The sequence below is a fragment of the Oryctolagus cuniculus genome, chromosome 4, assembly GCF_051225735.1.
Source record: "Oryctolagus cuniculus isolate XC-2025 breed Fujian yellow rabbit chromosome 4, ASM5122573v1, whole genome shotgun sequence".
Classification (NCBI taxonomy): Eukaryota; Metazoa; Chordata; class Mammalia; order Lagomorpha; family Leporidae; genus Oryctolagus; species Oryctolagus cuniculus.
Genome location: NC_142870.1, coordinates 111678729 through 111693926, shown reverse-complemented (window position 1 = coordinate 111693926; position 15198 = coordinate 111678729). Strand labels below are relative to the sequence as shown.

Genomic DNA, 15198 nt, shown 5'->3' with positions numbered 1-15198 from the left:
ATGAGTGAACTTGAATGAAATGTCCACAAAAGTAAACAAAAGCAGTCTCGACAGCTATGTACGCAGGCGTCAGGCAAAATCAGTTATCCAGTCAAAATGCATCCTAGCTCACTCTGTTACTCCATCATTCTTGTCAGCTGTTTCCTGCTCTTGTGGCTGCAGTTTGGTGACCCAGCTCCTCATTGTCTGTGCTCCTACTTTGTCTAATTCTTCTGCTGTTCCTGACTACCCTGTTCTCCTTCTGTCTCCCCTCTCCTTCTTCTTTCTGCCATTCTGCATTGGTCCTTCCCACTTCCTCTCTGCCCTCACCTCCCAACCTTTTCCCCAGCCTCCTTCATTTCATAAGAAGAGGGCCCATATGGTCAGCTAGTTGATATGCTGTAGAGCTGCCTCTGTGGAGTGAGTTGCAGTACGAAGTCACCTCACGGGCCATTAACAGTCCTGCAGAATGCTCAGAGCACTGACTAGCTATTACTTGTACAGGGAGAATACAGAAAATCAAACGTTAACCATAAAAATGACTTCTGGGCCGGCACCGCGGCTCACTAGGCCAATCCTCCGCCTGCAGCGCCGGTACCCCGGGTTCTAGTCCCTGTTGGAGCGCTGGTTCTGTTGCGGTTGCTCATCTTCCAGTCCAGCTCTCTGCTGTGGCCCAGGAGGGCAGTGGAGGATGGCCCAAGTGCTTGGGTCCTGCACCCACGTGGGAGACCAGGAGAAGCACCTGGCTCCTGGCTTCAGATTGGCGCAGTGCGCCAGCTATAGCGGCCATTTTGGGGGTGAACCGACAGAGGGAGGACCTTTCTCTCTGTCTCTCTCTCTCTGTCTAATTCTGCCTGTCAAACAAACAAAAAAATGACTTCTGGCTACAGGAGTGGACATTTCCAGCCAAATCATGCTTCTGTTTAATCTTCAAGCAAGCTGGATTTTAACCTTTGGTAACCCATGGAACTACTCTTTTTCTTCTCTCACACTGTCTAGTACACTAATGTGTAGCAGTGGGTGCCCAATAATTATTTGAGAAGCCAATACCAACATATTTAATGGATGAGTAGGTGACCTGATGCTGTGACTCTCCATTTCTCTCTCTTGTCTCCATCTCTTCCTGAATGATGACTTGAATGTGAAACTTCTAGATCTGTACCATAAGCTCTTAAATCCGTAAGACTTGAAAACTTCTTAGTTTCACTGTTCAAATGTAATATTTCAGATGCCAAAGATTATGACTTATCTCTTTATATCAAAATTACAGTGTATTACTCTAATTAAAATGGGATATCCTTTTATCTCATTTAATCTGAGATCAGAAAATGATGTCACTTGGTGATGCTCATTTTTAAGAGAGCCATTGGAGTTTCTTTTGGTGTGTCAAGTTCCTGGAGGCTGATTCTGTTTAACTATTCAATTACAGATAGAAATGAATGTGCCATTGACAATGGTGGCTGTCAGGCCCAATGCTATAATACCATTGGCAGTTATTACTGTAAATGTCAATCTGGCCAGACGCTGGAGGAAGATGGCAAAGGATGTGAAGGTAACAGTCAGGACTGTCTGCTTACTGATAAGGGAAGAGAGAACATCTACGTAGTGCAAAAGAGGAAGTCTGTCTTTTATGCAGAGCCAGTTGAAGTGCTTGTGTTGAATGTTGTCAAGAGCACAGATCTTCCTCTCATGTCTAGATTACAAAATTGTAACCCTAAGAACACTTCAAGTGGCTTATTATAGGAAACATATGATTATACGCTGGTTTGGTTGTGTCATGTTCTGATTATAGAATTTCAATCGTTCATTTAAATCCCTGGGTAAAGTACATATTTTTGAAAGCATTTCATTTAATTCTAAAGTAAAAATGGTGCTTATCATAAAATACTCATATATTGTTACAATAGAAGTGGAGGGGCACAAAACTAAACCAGAGCAATGGCATTCTTGGTATGAATTAGCTTTTTGCACAAACTTCCATTTTTGTCTCCTTTTTAAGCTAATTCCTTCCTTCCTTTATTAACTCATTATTTTATTCATTTGGCAATCATTGAGTTCCTGTTCTGTATTAGATATTATTCCATGTTTTGAGTATGTAAAAATTAATGAGAAATACTTTTTTTTCCTGAAGGAGTTCACTGATTAGAGGCAAAGATTGAAACATAAACCCTAACCTTACAAAATGGTGCTTTCGGTTTTGTAGCATGGAGTTGAGTACAATGGCTTCAAAGAGATGTGGGTTTGAGTCCCAGCTCTGTTACTTAAGATTTGTATACTATGTGCAAGTTACTTAATCTTGCTAAGATTCTTTCCTCATCTGTAAAATTCAGAATAATGGTAGTTCTAGTATCAACAAAGGTACTGTGGGAATTAAACAAGGTAATACTGTGAGAATTAAACAAGGTAACTACATCATGGGTAGTATGTATTTAAGTGTTCACACAATAACCGTGAATTATACTCTCATTTTATAACTCAGTTGCTGTCTACATTGGACATCTCAGAAAGGGAGATACAAGACTAAAAGGAACACCATGCCTTGCTGATTTATTTTCTTCTTATTCATATTATTAAATTTATTGAATTTATCAAATAATTAAAAGTATTGAGCAAAAATATATATTCAGAAAAAAAGCATTTATTGTAATTATATTTCCTTGTGAACCTTACAAAATCACATTTACTTTTTACTCCCTAACAATATCTGTTCCTGTTTGGACATATGTGAATAGTTGAAAGAAAAAAAACAAAACAAAAGACATCCCCACTGAACATACCTGGGGCTAGGCCTGTGGGTTTGCTTCAAACTGCCAAAGACAAGACAGGCTGTAGGTGTGGGCAGGTTGGAGAATTTATCAAATTGGCTTCATCAGCTCCTTCCAGCAGAGCATGGGCAGGCAGAAACAGGAAAGGCTCCAGGCAGGCAGCCAGAAGACAGTCAAGGGCAATGAGGTCTGGGCCTTTCTGAGATGGGATCTTCTGTCTAGGAGACAGAAGATATTTTTGATATTCACAAAGGCAAGCTGTACCTTCTCCCAGGCTCCTTTTCATCTAGTGCAATACTCTTTATTTCTGGATGTGATTGTTTGGCAATGGTGTTTCCATGATAGATTTAATATCAGAAGAGGAAGAGTCATGGACCCCTGGTGTCCAAGAGAAAGGTGAGAAAGTAGCCAATGAGGACAATTAGGTCTGCAGACCCAGTATGAGAATCTTGTTTGTCATGTCCATAGCTTGCTTGACAGGAAGTGTCTGATTCCTTTCTATTTGGCTGAGTATTGTTATTATCATTGTTGTATTTATAGATATATTTGAAGTGCCTGTACAGCAAGTACCCTCTATAAGTTCCAACATTCATTATTGATATTCTTATGCCAGCTAGGAGGCTGATAAAGCATGATGGATTTTATACCACTAGTTCATTTGCATTCATTTTTATATTTTAATTGATTTTCTCTTGGATCTCATATAAATGTCAAGATGTATAGAGAAGTGGTTCCCATGGATTCGTTTAACAGATACACACTTGTAGAAATTTAGTGGAGCCCAATCAGTATTGTGAAAATCATTAATTTAATACTAACGTTGACTTCCTACTCACGGAGATGCAGAACTGGAGATTTGGTGTGTAATGGAGCAACTTACCAGCAAAGAATCACCTCTGTCAATCTAATCATCTTACCATCTTTTCCCCTTTTCTTAAAGTGACTGTTCGGTAGAGACAATAATGCTAGAGATTCAACGTTGATTGTTGAACAAACAATGATATCATATTTCTTTATATGCATAATTAAATAAAAAAATAATGGAGGTTGTTTTGAAATCCAGTGCACTCTAAAGTCACTACAGATGAGCATTTCAGTTCATGTGCGTGCACTAATGAGTCATTCATGTTTATGTACTGTAAAGGTCAGTTCATTTCAGAGACCATTGTGTTGCATGCTAGGCCATAGAATTAATCAATCATATTAAGAGACATGTTCTTTGCATTAATATAAATCAAATTTAACTCATTTGAAGTGCTTTTAAAAATGCAGATCAACCTTTTAGTAGACATTTGTTGTGTTGTTAGAATAAATTTAAAGCCCTTAAATGAAATTGCAGTATTTGTAAATGATCATGTTCACTAAACTTACTCTTTTTTCTCTAAAGAGGTATAAGAGAAGACTTCTGATGAGCTCAAGCGTGTTGTTATCCCCTTCTCTTTGGCATAGCACTGAATGTACCGCATGCTTTATGATGCACAGGGCTGATCGTGTCTTACAAGGTGGAGAATAAGTGACAAATAAGAGGAAGCAAATGCCTTCCACTAGAAATTGCAAGGCACACACACATACACATGTATAATTGTATCTATATCTTTATGTGTGTGTCCATTTATATGTTTGTGTATATCCATGGAAAGAACATAAGCTTTTTTTGTAAGAGTGAGTGGTGAAATTTATGGATTTTCAAATATGCAGCCATATTTGAATTTCAGAAAAAAAGCAGTTGAGTTTTAATATTTCATTTGCTATTAAATTCAGTTTTCTATTATTTCTTGTGCCCATAATCATTAATGAAATAGGCTAGTAGTTTTTGTTTCTCATATGTTCTTTATTTGTTTCTCATATGTTTCTCATATGTTCTTGGAATGGTTCTGAACTGGGGTGATTTTGTACCCCAGAGACAGATGGCGACGTCTAAAGACAGCAGTGGTTTTTGCAACTGAGGGGAGTGGGTGCTGCTGACTAGGGGCCAGAGGCCAGAGGCCAGGAAACCACTAAACAACCTCTCTGTACATACATTACACCTTCTCATTCTCTCCTCCATAGTCTCTTTAAAATAATCTGTTTTCTTCTCTCCATTTACTGCCTATGTTTAACAAATAATTGGGGTTTCAAATTTCAACAGTTATTTTTTTCAGAAGTCTCATTTTTTATCAAATCTGCAGGTTCCTTTATGTATGCTCATTTGTAATTACTTTTTGTTATTATTTCATAACAAATTATGTTTTCTGACTTTGATTCCAATATCTATGTTCCTTGTGGGGAATCTAAATCAGTTATTCCTTTTTTTTTTTTGGTCACTACTTACACTCTCTGCTCTTTCATGTTATATATACCCCTGGTATAGAACTTAGAGAACATTGCACTTATTTACACATTAATATTGCCAACCAAATTGAAAATATTTTCTGGGAAAAGGACCTGGTCACCTTTTTATACCTGGCTTACAGTTGCCTGGCATCTAGCACAATTGCATAAATGCTTATTGAGTGAATGTGCAGATGTATGAATACCCATTCATTCAAACATAAATGCATACAAGCATTTAGTCAACATGCTTTTTCTTCATTTCCTTATCAGTAAATTCTGTTCATGCTGATTGTCATGTAAAGCTTAACTAGTTAAACCATTTGGTTATCAATAAGTCTTAGTGTAAATATTTGCTGATAACAAGTCTGTTACATTTGAAAAGATAAATCAGATTTTTATTTCTAGGGAGCAAATCAAAGACTTGGCTTAGTTTGAACTTTCTGAAAACTTTCTCCATATGGCTTCTCTGAAGTATCGGTATAGCAGCACAGCTAATGTGAATATTCAAGCAGGGTGGTCCTATGAAGTCAAGAAAGTTTTCTAAATGAAATTGTAACTAATATTACTGTACTCTTTTAAAAATTATTTATTGATTTGAAAAGCAGTGTGCATGTGTGTGTGTGTGTGTGAGAGAGAGAGAGAGAGAGAGAGAGAGAGAGAATATTTCATCTACTGGTTTACTCCCCAAATACAATAGCTAAGGCTGGGCCAGGGTGAAGCCAGGAGCCAGGAACTGCATCTTGGGTTTTCAGGGGCCTAAGAATTTGGTCCATCTTCCACTGCTTTCCCAGGCAAAGTAGCAAGGAGCTGGATTCAAAACAGCATAGGCAGGACTCAAACCTGTACTATGATACGGAATGCTGGTGTCCCAAGCAGTGGCTTCACCTGCTGCACCACAATGTTGGCTCCTAAAATACCTATTGATAAGCTAACTTATACAAAGATAATGAACATTGATTGGACATTTGAAATAAATTCAAGATTAAAAACATAAGCATATGGTGAGAAATAATTGAACATATATACCATACATAGATAAAACTATATGCTGAAATGAATTGATTATTTAAAGGTAATTTCAACATTATTTTTGGACCATCTTTTTCCTGAAACATATGAGAAATTATAATGTAAATAAATTCTTATGGAATTATGGAATTTTTGAGCTAAGAAAGTGCTAAATATATGCTTCTAAAATGGAATGCCAAGGAAATTAAATGCTTCCAATAAACTCATAAAGCTAGCTGGTGGGCACAGTGACACTCAAAGCCTAACTTTCTTACAGGATATCCAATGTCTTTCTCCTTTGATGTGCCTGGTAAGCAGCTTGAACTGGGCACAGGTTAATCAAAGAAGTGAGGTCGCAAAACTAGAGGGGCCAAATGCCCCTCAAGTCAGAGAGGCCATGATTAAAAGAGGAGAGAAATCAAGACCTAGAAAGAATAACTGATTTCTTCCAGGTCTCAGATAATTTATTTGTAGATCTAGGAACATCATCAGGTATGCTTTTCCTATTTGTCATTCTTCTCAAATGAGTAATCACCCTGGTCAGTAATCCATTGGGTAACCAGTATGCACATCACACCCGTTGGGTAATTTTAGATAACCAGAGTTGTACCAAATATAGTTTCTTCCTTCATAGAATTTCAGTATCATTAAGCATCCTGGATAAAAACTTTACTTTGGGAGATCATAAATGAGGGTACAAATAACCGCATGCTTATAAGTTCACCCAGGCCAGCTCCCTGCTTGCAAACATCACTGGGTCTAAACCAACTGGTTGATTTACCCTGGTACTAGAGATCCACAGGGAATGGGTCTGTTTAATGACCCTGGCTTTCAGGAAAGCTTTCCTTTTGTGTAATCTGTATTGCTCTTGCTGAACTTTAAGTATCTTTGATTGTCACCTAAGCTCAGAAAAGCTTAACTAATTAGTATCCTCCTCTGCAGTAATTTTCCTGCACAGAGAGCACATCACTATGCACCTCCTCTACTGAATAGAAACATTGTGTGCTGTTGGCGCTTGAGGAAATCATACATGATATATATATATATATATATGTCATTTATTCATATGTGTGATGTGTGTGTGTATACATAGATATGCATTCTTGTTGTTTGAGTTCATAACTATAACTTGAAATGGTCTTGAAGGAATTGTCTACTTTCATGTGTTGCTTCTTTTAGTGGTCATTTGTAAAGGAGCTACAGAACAGCTGATGTTGTGGAGCATGTAATGAAATCACAGTTCCCTGTCCTCAGACTACTTGGGTGATACACAGAAAGAGATTTGAGTGTTACCAATTACTAAATAGAATATTAGCCTTTATGAAGTCTATCTGGACACATTTAAAATACAGAATTCTTTATATTTGAAAATCTTAAACCACTTGAAATGCATAGAATTTTTCATTGCTTTTATTTTCAAATATGAGGCCATTTATTTTTAAATTTTTAAAAACTATTTATTTATTTGAAGGCCAGAGTGACACAGAGAGATGGGGAGCCAGGGAGGAAGAGAGAGAGATTCTATCCCCTGGTTTACTCCCCATGTGATTGTAACAGCCAGGGCTGAACCAGGCCAAAGCCAGGAGCCAGGAAGTCCATCCAGGTTACTCACTTGGGTATCAGGGCCCCAACTGTTTGGGCCATCACCTGCTGCCTTCCCAGGCAGATTAGCAAGAAGCTAGATTGTAAGAAAAGCAGCCAGAACTCAAACCAACACTCTGAAAAGGGATGCTGGTATCACAAGACATGGCTTAGCTTGCTGGAATATAATGATAGCCCTGGTCCGTTCCTTATTTTTTTAAATATTTTTAAACTGATTTTCATCTACTTGAAAGACAGAGTGACAGATACAGACAGAGATAAAGACAAGAGAAAAAGAGATTTTTCTATCTGCTGATTCACTCCTCAAATTCCCACAACAGCCAGGGTTAGGCCAGGCCAAAACCAAGGGCCTGGAACTCCATGTGTCCTTCATATGTGAGGGAAGGCCCCAAAAACTCCAGCCATCATCTGCTGCCTCCCAGGATGCATTAGCAGGAAGGTGCACTGGAAGCAGAGGAGCTGAGACGTGAACTGGCACTTCCATATGGGATGCTGGTGTTGCTAGGAGCTGGCTTAAGCACTGTACCACAATGCCCACCCCAGCTTTCTCATAATCGACTCATCATTCATTCATAAAATATGTATCTTATGTGTTCACTGTGTACCATGTCAAACTGGGTTCAGATATTGGCTCATGATCACTACCTGTGAGACTTAGAGCAAGTTACTTAGTGTCTCTGGGCTTTTGCGTCTTCATAAATAAAACCAGAACAACAGTACTGTTTACAGGTGGAGGAATCAACCTAAATGTTGGTGAAAACACCCTAATGGTGGAGAAACTGCCTCTTCCCTGTTTCGTGACCATATGAAGAGTGATGTTCATTCCTGATGTCTCTGCCCTTCACTCACTCCCTTTCTCTGAGGAGAGAGAGACTTACCTTGTTGGAGAAAACTCTGGGGAAAGGAAGTGGGGTTTGTAGTTCAGCCTACCTTCCTGTTTTCCTTTGAATGTGCAAATGCATGCAGAAAGTGCCCATTCTGGTCTGCTCTGCTGTCAGGGATGTTTAGACAGAGGAAAACCCCACATGAGGAAGGCAACTTCTATTTCCAGCTATACCTGTGACCAGGGGGAGAATTTGCCTAGTTCTGCATACATTTTTTTAAAATTATTTATTCATTTGAAAGACAGAGTTAGAGAAAGAGACAGAGAGAGACAGAGAGACAAAGAGATCTTCCATCCACTGGTTCACTCCCTGAATGGGCTGGAGCTGGGCCAATCTGAAGCCAGGAGCAAGGAGCTTCTTCCAGGTCTACCACATGGGTGCAGGGGTCTAAGGACTTGAGTCATCTTCCTCTGCTTTCCCAGGTGCCTTAGCAGGAAGCTGGATCAGAAGTGGAGCAGCCAGGACTTGAACTGGTGCCCATATGGGATGCCGGCACTGTAGGTGGAGGCTTAACCCACTATACCACCGTGCAGGCCCCAGTTCTGCATACATTTTCAAGAGATCAATCATTACTCTCCTAAACTCAATCCTCTAGTTTCAGTTTTAACAAAAATTGGAACTAATATTTTACCTCCATTTGGCTATTTTGGGTTAGTTGCCTCAATTAATTCAAAAGTGGGCAGACAACATAAACTTGTTATTGGATTTTCTCGACATACTGACATCTCACATTTGCCTAATGCATAGTAAGTGCTTAGGAGATTTTACTTCGCTCGTCTGTTTTTTTTTTTTCTATTTCCTCCTGTGCTATTTGTTGTTGAAGTTAAAAAAGAAAATATGTGCAATGTTATCTTTCTCTCTCTGAGGAGCCCCCAGTCAATAAAGGAGATAAGATGTATACACAAATGGCTACAGTATAAGATAGCAGAAGTAAATATAATGCATGCACAAGCAAATGCCATGAGAATTAAAAGGAGGAAAAGATAACCCATTGTTGAATCAAAATGGGCTGTAAGGAACAGAGACAGACACTAATCACTGAACAACCCTCTTTCCATTTTTTGAACTTCCTGAATAAAATTCCCTCTTGGAATTTTGCCTAATGCTCTTTGCCCTGCTGTCTCTTTTCTGCCTTGACTAACAGCACAGGGCTTCTGAGATTCTAAAAACAAACCTGCCACTGCCACACTGCATAAACTCTGAGTGTATTCTTAAGTGTCTGTGTCTCATTAGACTAGAAGAAAAACTTATCTAACTCAAATCTGATACTCAACAAAGAAAGTTAAAAAATCTACCATGTTTCTTTCTAAATAAATAAATTGGTATTCTTTTAAATAAAGAACACCAATGCCACTCTACTGGACCCCACCAGTTATTCAAATGAATTATTTTAACACCTTTGTTTGTAGCTAGGACTTACTGTAGTCAACAGTGAGTTACGAAGTAAAGAGAGCTAGAAGATGCTACCATTGATACACAGTCCCCAAGAAGAGCTGGTTCACTTTCCCGATTTCATCAGAGGCATGTGAATTTATGGCAGTTCTATCTTCTACAGATAGTGCCAAAGAGGGAGTCTGGAAAAAAATAGGACTCAGAATACAAGCAAGTCACTGCTCACAGGAGCTGCTTCTTGCTAATACATCAGGACAAAAATCAACCATGTGCAAAACTTCCACCCCAGCAGCCTGCTCCTCTGGCTGTGCCTGCATCTGATCGTGTGGGAACATCTGCATGATCCATGCTTCTGGCTGTGTGGGAGTTTCTGGGAACCGTGGGCAGTGAGGGACCTCCTTTCCAAGTTTGGCTTTTGGGCCTTAAATTTTATCATCTGTCGGGAAGCATAACATCGGTCATATAGTCTGAAGAATAAAACTTTTAGTTCATTCACAATTGAGTTTCTGTATTCAGTGTTTAAAAAAGCAAGCTGATAAATTTTGAAAGATTGCATTATTACATTTTTATTTATTTCCTAGAAAATTTCCTAACAGAAGCTCGGCATCTTAGATTCCTCTGATTTCTGGAGACTTTTTAGATTATGGAGTTATATCCACCAAAAGATCAGGATGACTCTGTAGTCTTAAAAAAAGCTACATCTGGTTCTGGGGTTGTGGTGCAGGTTGGGCCACTGCCTGCAACCCTGGAATCCCATTAGGGCACTGGTTCAAGTCATGGCTGCTATATTTCCCATCCAGCTCCCTGCTAATGCACATAGGAAAGCATAGGAAAGCAACAGGAGATGGTCTAAGTATTTGGGTCCCTGACACCCACTTGGGAGACCTAAATGAAGCTCCTGGCTCCAGGTTTCAGCCTGACCCAGTCTTGGTTGTTGCAGCCATTTGGGGAGAGAACCAATAGATGGAAGATTTTCTCTCTCTCTGTCTCTCTTTCTTTCTCTCTCTCTTTCTCCTTCTCTCTCTGTAAAGCTGCCTTCCAAATAAATAAATAAATCTTTAAAAAATAAAGTAAATTTAAAAATTCTATGTTTTAGCTTTCTGAAATGTAGGGGGTATTGGTTCCTACCTTGGCAAGATCCAAGTTATTTCTTTTACTATCAAATAAACGAGAATTGATAATTGATTTTTTTTCTTTCTTTCTTTTTTCTTTTATTTTTTATTTTTTATTTTTTGACAGGCAGAGTGGACAGTGAGAGAGAGAGAGACAGAGAGAAAGGTCTTCCTTTGCCGTTGGTTCACCCTCCAATGGCCGCCGCGGCCGGCACACCGTGCCTATCTGAAGGCAGGAGCCGGGTGCTTCTCCTGGTCTCCCACGTGGGTGCAGGGCCCAAGCACTTGGGCCATCCTCCACTGCACTCCCTGGCCACAACAGAAAGCTGGCCTGGAAGAGGGGCAACTGGGACAGAATTCAGTGCCCCGACCGGGACTAGAACCCGGTGTGCTGGCGCCGCAAGGCGGAGTCTTAGCCAACTGAGCTGCAGCGCCAGCTGATAATTGATTTTTAAAATGTCTTGTTATAGGAAATTCTTTCAACAATTTCTAAATCATGGAGACTTATTTTGCTTTCAATAAGTTCTCATTAAGGGTGGTAGGAGTGCATATATGTGGTTTTTAAGCAGAAATTAGCTCAGTTAAAATTACCTTGCTATTTGGCTGTTGACTTCCATGTATCTGCATTTGTGGTGACTTCCTGAAGACCAGTCACCCTCAGCATAGACCCTCCTCAAAAGAAATGAAGCTACTCATTTCTGATAAAACTGTGTGCTTAGTTCCTAAGTGCAAGTTAAGTTTCTCTTTTTATTATCCATTGGTGTTCTTAATTTCTTAACAGACCAAGGTTGTACCTCCTTGAATATAAATATCAACATTTAAGGATATCACTCATTTTATTTGTCTCAGTGAAAGCATTTGATGGATATTTTGTACTTGCATTACCACTGAAACCAAGATCCCAAAAGTATGGATGTTTATTTTTGTTTTCTGTATATTTTCTATACAAATCTCACTGGTAAAAACATTTTTAAGAAAAGCAAGGAGTGGGGGCTGGTGCCATGGCACACTAGGTTAATCCTCTACCTGCAGCACTGCCATCCCATATGGGTGCCGGGTTCTAGTCCCAGTTGCTCCTCTTCCAGTACAGCTCTCTGCTATGGCCTGGGAGGGCAGTGGAGGACGGCCCAAATGCTTGAGCCCCTGCACCCGCATGGAAGACCAGAAAGAAGCACCTGGCTCCTGGCTTTAGATCAGTGCTGCTCTGGCCATTGTGGCCATTTGGGGGGTGAACCAATGGAATGAAGACCTTTCTCTCTTTTTTCACTGTCTGTAACTCTATCAAATAAATAAATAAAAAATCTTAAAAAAAGAAAAAAGAAAAGCAAAGACTATCAGTATGTGGAGTGCTTCATGCTGCTACAAACATAAATGTCTGTATATTTCACAGTTATAAACATAAGTGATAAATTTAAGTAATCTCATGAATTTTTCTAGAAAGTATTTTTCTTTTTTACTAAGACTTAGACTATGTCTCTCTATTCTCTCATAACCTGTAGGGTTTCTGTTAATAAATCACTATCAGACTAATTGGAGATCCTCTGAAGGTAATCTGGCATTTCTCTAGTGAACATTTTAGAATCTTTTCTTAATGTTTTACAGTTGAAGATTTGAGTGTAATGTGTCATGGTGAAGATCTTTTCTGGTCATGTCTATTAGGAGTTCTGTGTGCCTCCTGTACTTGGATGTCCCTTTCTTACTCCAAATTATGGAAGTTTTCTGTAATTATTTCACTGAATAGGCCTTCTAATCCATTTTCTCCTTTCACCCCTTCAGGGTCTCCTAAGACTCATATGTTAGGTCATTTGATAGTATCCCAAAAATCTGAAACACTATTTTCAGTTTTTCTCAATTTTCTTCTTCTGTTTTTGTCTGAGATATTTCCAAATATTTGTCTCTATCTTGGGTAATTCTTTCTCCTGCCTCATAAAATCTGTTGTTAAGGATTTCCACTATATTTTTCACTTGACATATTGAATGCTTCATTTCTAATATTTCAATTTGATTTATCTTCTATATCTCTGTCTCACAGGAAAATTTTTCATCCATGTTGTATTTGGATTTCTTTAAGTCTTGAATTTGCTTCTCATTGCTTCTCATTCTCACTTTGAATTCCTTTTCAGGCATTTCAGCAATCTATTAATCTTTACATTCTAATATTGAAGTGTTGTTGTGTTCCTTTGGGGGAGTCATATTGTCTTCCTTCTTCATGTTCCTCGTGTTTTTATGTTTATTTATAGGTAATGCAGAACAATTTATTGGTTTTCTCTTGTGACTTTCATCTTTGAAATAGGCATCTATGGCTTAGTGAAGTGTCTGCTCCTTCAGTACATATTCATAGGTGTGTTCTAGATGGGGCCAGGGAGCTCCAGTCAGTGAATGGTCAGGGTGGTACAAGAGTCCAGAGTGACACTCACATTGGATGAGATAGATCTCCTCTATTGTCAGCAGAAGAGAGGGTATGATAACATCAGGTTGTTCATCACTTGCCATACCTCCTCTGCCAAGGTGATCAGTGCCCAAGCAAGCTCACAGGGGCTACACACCCCACCAATGCATTTGCAAGAACCATACAAAAGATCTGTGTGGTTCTCGGTGTCAGCACTGAACCCTCACTGCTGCAAGCCTATCAGTTGCTCAGACCCCAGTCAGATCCCCAGGCTAAAGTAAAAGTCATTGGGTGACTGTGGAGTGCCCTTTCAGCTAAAACTACAGGCGATGGGGCATACAGCAATTTCTTCCTACCTTGTTATGGTATGATGACAGCTCTCAGCCAGCATCTGGTTGCACTACCCGACTGGCTGCAGCAGTATCTCTCTTCTCTCCTTTTGACCCAGAGAGCATTCATTGCTTTTTCAGTTTTGGCCAAAAATTCCCATCAGGCAGGTCTTTCCTTTGTCCTTTTCATATCCCAAAAAAGCTAAAGTTAGTGTGGCTGCACATTATTCAGCAATCTTGGGTCTGGATATGGAGTTTTAATTGGCACATTGGTAGGACTGGGATCTTGGGACTTCACAATTTATCATCTTGCCAGTTAGGACAAAGACTTCCAAAGGAACTTATGCCTGCCATGCCAACTAATAAACAAAAAGTCATCCACTGCATTTTCTTTCTTTTTCTTTTAAATATTTTATTTATTTAAAAGACAGGGTTACAGAGAGATGTAGAGACAGAGACTTGGTCTTCCATTTGCTGGTCCACTCCCCACATGGCCGCAATGTCCAGAGCTGAGCTGATTTGAAGCCAAGAGCCAGGAGCTTTTTTGGGTCTCCCATGAGGGTGCAGGGGCACAAGGACTTGGGCTGTCCTCTGCTTTTTCCCAGGTGCATTAGCAGAGATCTGGATCAGAAGTGGAGCAGCCAGGATTTGATCTGGTACCCTTTGGGGATGTCAATGCTGCAGACTAGGGCTTTAACCCACTGTGCAACAGCATCTGCCCCCTGCACTGCCTTTTCCATGTATACAATTCCTATTTGCCATCTCATAAAATGTTTGTCAGCCAGAAGTACTGCTCATGCACAATGAAACAGTAGATAACAATTAAATGAGGACAAATATTTTAAATTATCTAGTTAATATCTCATTTATCTTTCAGTTTCGTGGAAAAAGAAAAGAAATAGCTTTCAGAAGTCACAAATACCACTTGTTCTCCTTGATAGGTGACAACTAACTGAGCACCAAAAAGGAAATCTGTTAAAGTGAAATGAACACTATGAGAAACGGTGACTTGATCAGCCCTCACCCTGACTGTTGATGAGCAGCTTAATATGTTATCCCTCTTAGTATTTTTTTGTTTGTTCTACTTAATACTTTTGGTTGAATACTGTAATCAATACACAATTCTTCTTAAGTGCTGAAACTTAACTGAAAAGTGATCGCTGTTAAATCTAAGAGTGGGAATAAGAGAAGGAAGAGATGTGCAATTCAGGACATGCTCAAGCTGACTTACCTCAAACGGTAGAGTTAGAAACATACCAGGGGATTCCAATTCAATCCCATCAAGGTGGCATGTACCAATGCCATCTCACTAGTCCCAGTGATCAATTTCTGTTCACAATTGATCATAATGATAGGACTAAGAATCAAAGGGATCACATAAACAAGAGTAGTGTCTGCAAATACTAGCTGATAGAATCAAAAAGG

At 39.4% G+C, this 15198-nt stretch overlaps 1 protein-coding gene across 6 annotated transcripts in view; it reads left to right on the top strand.

Annotated features, from left to right (window-relative positions):
• Nucleotides 1-15198, top strand: part of LOC108175368 (EGF-like and EMI domain-containing protein 1) — a 710453-nt gene that overhangs the window by 408572 nt on the left and 286683 nt on the right. The gene's annotated exons all lie outside the window — the stretch shown is intronic.